A 6,000-nucleotide genomic window follows, 5' to 3' on the forward strand; every position below is an offset into this window, starting at 1 on the left:
AGTAACTATGCATAGTGAGAATTACTATTTTGTGGCTAATATCCACAGTCAAGACTTGTTTGAATACTGTTTATTTTGCACATAAATGTGGAACAGTTAAGAAATGAGTGAATAGAGCATACTATTCCTGCAATGGAATATGACAGATATTGTTCATTTTAATAAGAATTGACCAGTGTGGTTATGATGAAGTCATTGTTCAATTGTAGCTCATTTTATTTTTTTTTTTTAACTTTTTTTTTTTTATTTATATATGAAATTTATTGTCAAATTGGTTTCCATACAACACCCAGTGCTCATCCCAAAAGGTGCCCTCCTCAATACCCATCACCCACCCTCTCCTCCCTCCCACCCCCCATCAACCCTCAGTTTGCTCTCAGTTCTCAACAGTCTCTTATGCTTTGGCTCTCTCCCACTCTAACCTCTTTTTTTTTTTTTTTCCTTCCCCTCCCCCATGGGTTCCTGTTGAGTTTCTCAGGATCCACATAAGAGTGAAACCATATGGTATCTGTCTTTCTCTGTATGGCTTATTTCACTTAGCATCACACTCTCCAGTTCCATCCACGTTGCTACAAAAGGCCATATTTCATTTTTTCTCATTGCCACGTAGTATTCCATAGTGTATATAAACCACAATTTCTTTATCCATTCATTAGTTGGTGGACATTTAGGCTCTTTCCATAATTTGGCTATTGTTGAGAGTGCTGCTATGAACATTGGGGTACAAGTGCCCCTATGCATCAGTACTCCTGTGTCCCTTGGATAAATTCCTAGCAGTGCTATTGCTGGGTCATAGGGTAGGTCTATTTTTAATTTTCTGAGGAACCTCCACACTGCTTTCCAGAGCGGCTGCACCAATTTGCATTCCCACCAACATTGCAAGAGGGTTCCCGTTTCTCCACAGCCTCTCCAGCATCTATAGTCTCCTGATTTGTTCATTTTGGCCACCCTGACTGGCGTGAGGTGATATCTGAGTGTGGTTTTGATTTGTATTTCCCTGATAAGGAGCGACGCTGAACATCTTTTCATGTGCCTGTTGGCCATCCGGATGTCTTCTTTAGAGAAGTGTCTATTCATGTTTTCTGCCCATTTCTTCACTGGGTTATTTGCTTTTCGGGTGTGGAGTTTGGTGAGCTCTTTATAGATTTTGGATACTAGCCCTTTGTCCGATATGTCATTTGCAAATATCTTTTCCCATTCCGTTGGTTGCCTTTTCGTTTTGTTGGTTGTTTCCTTTGCTGTGCAGAAGCTTTTTATCTTCATAAGGTCCCAGTAATTCACTTTTGCTTTTAATTCCCTTGCCTTTGGGGATGTGTCGAGGAAGAGATTGCTACAGCTGAGGTCAGAGAGGTCTTTTCCTGCTTTCTCCTCTAGGGTTTTGATGGTTTCCTGTCTCACATTCAGGTCCTTGATCCATTTTGAGTTTATTTTTGTGAATGGTGTGAGAAAGTGGTCTAGTTTCAACCTTCTGCATGTTGCTGTCCAGTTCTCCCAGCACCATTTGTTCAAGAGACTGTCTTTTTTCCATTGGATGTTCTTTCCTGCTTTGTCAAAGATGAGTTGGCCATACGTTTGTGGGTCTAGTTCTGGGGTTTCTATTCTATTCCATTGGTCTATGTGTCTGTTTTTGTGCCAATACCATGCTGTCTTGATGATGACAGCTTTGTAGTAGAGGCTAAAGTCTGGGATTGTGATGCCTCCTGCTTTGGTCTTCTTCTTCAAAATTACTTTGGCTATTCGGGGCCTTTTGTGGTTCCATATGAATTTTAGGATTGCTTGTTCTAGTTTCGAGAAGAATGCTGGTGCAATTTTGATTGGGATTGCATTGAATGTGTAGATAGCTTTGGGTAGTATTGACATTTTGACAATATTTATTCTTCCAATCCATGAGCAGGGAATGTCTTTCCATTTCTTTAAATCTTCTTCAATTTCCTTCATAAGCTTTCTATAGTTTTCAGCATACAGATCTTGTACATCTTTGGTTAGATTTATTCCTAGGTATTTGATGCTTCTTGGTGCAATTGTGAATGGGATCAGTTTCTTTATTTGTCTTTCTGTTACTTCATTGTTAGTGTATAAGAATGCAACTGATTTCTGTACATTGATTTTGTATCCTGCAACTTTGCTGAATTCATGGATCAGTTCTAGCAGACTTTTGGTGGAGTCTGTCGGATTTTCCATGTATAATATCATGTCATCTGCAAAAAGCGAAAGCTTGACTTCATCTTTGCCAATTTTGATGCCTTTGATTTCCTTTTGTTGTCTGATTGCTGATGCTAGAACTTCCAGCACTATGTTAAACAACAGCGGTGAGAGTGGGCATCCCTGTCGTGTTCCTGATCTCAGGGAAAAAGCTCTCAGTTTTTCCCCGTTGAGGATGATGTTAGCTGTGGGCTTTTCATAAATGGCTTTTATGATCTTTAAGTATGTTCCTTCTATCCCGACTTTCTCAAGGGTTTTTATTAAGAAAGGGTGCTGGATTTTGTCAAAGGCCTTTTCTGCATCGATTGACAGGATCATATGGTTTTTCTCTTTTTTTTTGTTAATGTGATGTATCACGTTGATTGATTTGCGAATGTTGAACCAGCCCTGCATCCCAGGAATGAATCCCACTTGATCATGGTGAACAATTCTTTTTATATGCCGTTGAATTCGATTTGCTAGTATCTTATTGAGAATTTTGGCATCCGTATTCATCAGGGATATTGGCCTGTAGTTCTCTTTTTTGACTGGGTCTCTGTCTGGTTTAGGAATCAAAGTAATACTGGCTTCATAGAATGAGTCTGGAAGTTTTCCTTCCCTTTCTATTTCTTGGAATAGCTTGAGAAGGATAGGTATTATCTCTGCTTTAAACGTCTGGTAGAACTCCCCTGGGAAGCCATCTGGTCCTGGACTCTTATTTGTTGGGAGATTTTTGATAACCGATTCCATTTCTTCGCTGGTGATGGGTCTGTTCAAGCTTTCTATTTCCTCCTGATTGAGTTTTGGAAGAGTGTGGGTGTTCAGGAATTTGTCCATTTCTTCCAGGTTGTCCAATTTGTTGCCATATAATTTTTCATAGTATTCCCTGATAATTGTTTGTATCTCTGAGGGATTGGTTGTAATCATTCCATTTTCATTCATGATTTTATCTATTTGGGTCATCTCCCGTTTCTTTTTGAGAAGCCTGGCTAGAGGTTTGTCAATTTTGTTTATTTTTTCAAAAAACCAACTCTTGGTTTCGTTGATCTGCTCTACAGTTTTTTTAGATTCTATATTGTTTATTTCTGCTCTGATCTTTATTATTTCTCTTCTTCTGCTGGGTTTAGGCTGCCTTTGCTGTTCTGCTTCTATTTCCTTTAGGTGTGCTGTTAGATTTTGTATTTGGGATTTTTCTTGTTTCTTGAGATAGGCCTGGATTGCAATGTATTTTCCTCTCAGGACTGCCTTCGCTGCGTCCCAAAGCGTTTGGATTGTTGTATTTTCATTTTCGTTTGTTTCCATATATTTTTTAATTTCTTCTCGAATTGCCTGGTTGACCCACTCATTCGTTAGTAGGGTCTTCTTTAACCTCCATGCTTTTGGAGGTTTTCCAGACTTTTTTCTGTGGTTGATTTCAAGCTTCATAGCATTGTGGTCTGAAAGTATGCATGGTATGATTTCAATTCTTGTAAACTTATGAAGGGCTGTTTTGTGACCCAGTATATGATCTATCTTGGAGAATGTTCCATGTGCACTTGAGAAGAAAGTATATTCTGTTGCTTTGGGATGCAGAGTTCTAAATATATCTGTCAAGTCCATCTGATCCAATGTCTCATTCAGGGCCCTTGTTTCTTTATTGACCGTGTGTCTAGATGATCTATCCATTTCTGTAAGTGGGGTGTGAAAGTCCCCTGCAATGACCACATTCTTATCAATAAGGTTGCTTGTGTTTATGAGTAATTGTTTTATATATTTGGGCGCTCCGGTATTCGGCGCATAGACATTTATAATTGTTAGCTCTTCCTGATGGATAGACCCTGTCACTATTATATAATGTCCTTCTTCATCTCTTGTGACAGCCTTTAATTTAAAGTCTAGTTTGTCTGATATAAGTATGGCTACTCCAGCTTTCTTTTGGCTTCCAGTAGCATGATAAATAGTTCTCCATCCCCTCACTCTCAATCTAAATGTGTCCTCAGGTCTAAAATGAGTCTCTTGTAGACAGCAAATAGATGGGTCTTGTTTTTTTATCCATTCTGATACCCTATGTCTTTTGGTTGGCGCATTTAATCCATTTACATTCAGTGTGATTATAGAAAGATATGGGTTTAGAGTCATTGTAATGTCTGTATGTTTTATGCTTGTAGTGATGTCTCTGGTACTTTGTCTCACAGGGTCCCCCTTAGGATCTCTTGTAGGGCTGGTTTAGTGGTGACAAATTCCTTCAGTTTTTGTTTGTTTGGGAAGACCTTTATCTCTCCTTCTATTCTAAATGACAGGCTTGCTGGATAAAGGATTCTCGGCTGCATATTTTTTCTGTCTAGCAAACTGAAAATCTCGTGCCAACTCTTTCTGGCCTGCCAAGTTTCAAAAGAGAGATCAGTCACGAGTCTTATAGGTCTCCCTTTATATGTGAGGGCACGTTTACCCCTTGCTGCTTTCAGAATTTTCTCTTTATCCTTGTGTTTTGCCAGTATCACTATGATATGTCGTGCAGAAGATCGATTCAAGTTACGTCTGAAGGGAGTTCTCTGTGCCTCTTGGATTTCAATGCCTTTTTCCTTCCCCACTTCAGGGAAGTTCTCAGCTATGATTTCTTCAAGTACCCCTTCAGCACCTTTCCCTCTCTCTTCCTCCTCTGGGATACCAATTATGCGTATATTATTTCTTTTTAGTGTATCACTTAGTTCTCTAATTTTCCCCTCATACTCCCGGATTTTTTTATCTCTCTTTTTCTCAGCTTCCTCTTTTTCCATAACTTTATCTTCTAGTTCACCTATTCTCTCCTCTGCCTCTTCAATCCGAGCTGTGGTGGTTTCCATTTTGTTATGCATTTCATTTAAAGTGTTTTTCAGCTCCTCGTGACTGTTCCTTAGTCCCTTGATCTCTGTAGCAAGAGATTCTCTGCTGTCAGCTATACTGTTTTCAAGCCCAGCGATTAATTTTATGACTATTATTCTAAATTCACTTTCTGTTATATTATTTAAGTCCTTTTTGATCAGCTCAATAGCTGTTGTTATTTCCTGGAGATTCTTCTGAGGGGAATTCTTCCGCTTGGTCATTTTGGATAGTCCCTGGCGTGGTGAGGACCTGCAGGGCACTTCCCCTGTGCTGCGGTGTATAACTGGAGTTGGTGGGCGGAGCCGCAGTCAGACCTGATGTCTGCCCCCAGCCCACTGCTGGGGCCACAGTCAGACTGGTGCGTGCCTTCTCTTCCCCTCTCCTAGGGGCGGGATTCACTGTGGGGTGGGGTGGCCTGTCTGGGCTACTTGCACACTGCCAGGCTTGTGATGCTGGGGATCTGGCGTCTTAGCTGGGGTGGGTAGGCAAGGTGCACAGGGGCAGGAGGGGCAGGCTTAGCTTGCTTCTCCTTAGGTGATCCACTTCAGGAGGGGCCCTGTGGCAGCAGCAGGGAGTCAGATCCGCTGCCGGAGGTTTGGCTCCGCAGAAGCGCAGAGTTGGGTGTTTGCGCGGAGCGAGCAAGTTCCCTGGCAGAAACTGGTTCTCTTTGGGATTTTGGTTGGGGGATGGGCGGGGAAGATGGCGCTGGCGAGCGCCTTTGTTCCCCACCAGACTGAGCTCTGTCGTCAGGGGGCTCAGCAGCTTTCCTTCCCTTTGTCCTCCAGCCTTCCCGCTTTCTGAGCAGAGCTGTTAACTTATGACCTCCCAGCCGCTAAGTCGCGCTTGCTGTCGGAACACAGTCCGTCAGGCCCCTCCGCTTTTTGCAAGCCAGACTTGGGGGCTCTGCTTGGCCGGCGAGCCGCCCCTCCGCCCCGGCTCCCTCCCTCCGGTCCGTGGAGCGCACACCGCCTCGCTGCC

Source organism: Herpailurus yagouaroundi, unplaced genomic scaffold (assembly GCF_014898765.1).
Source record: "Herpailurus yagouaroundi ecotype Mexico unplaced genomic scaffold, PumYag 29, whole genome shotgun sequence".
Taxonomy (NCBI): Eukaryota; Metazoa; Chordata; class Mammalia; order Carnivora; family Felidae; genus Herpailurus; species Herpailurus yagouaroundi.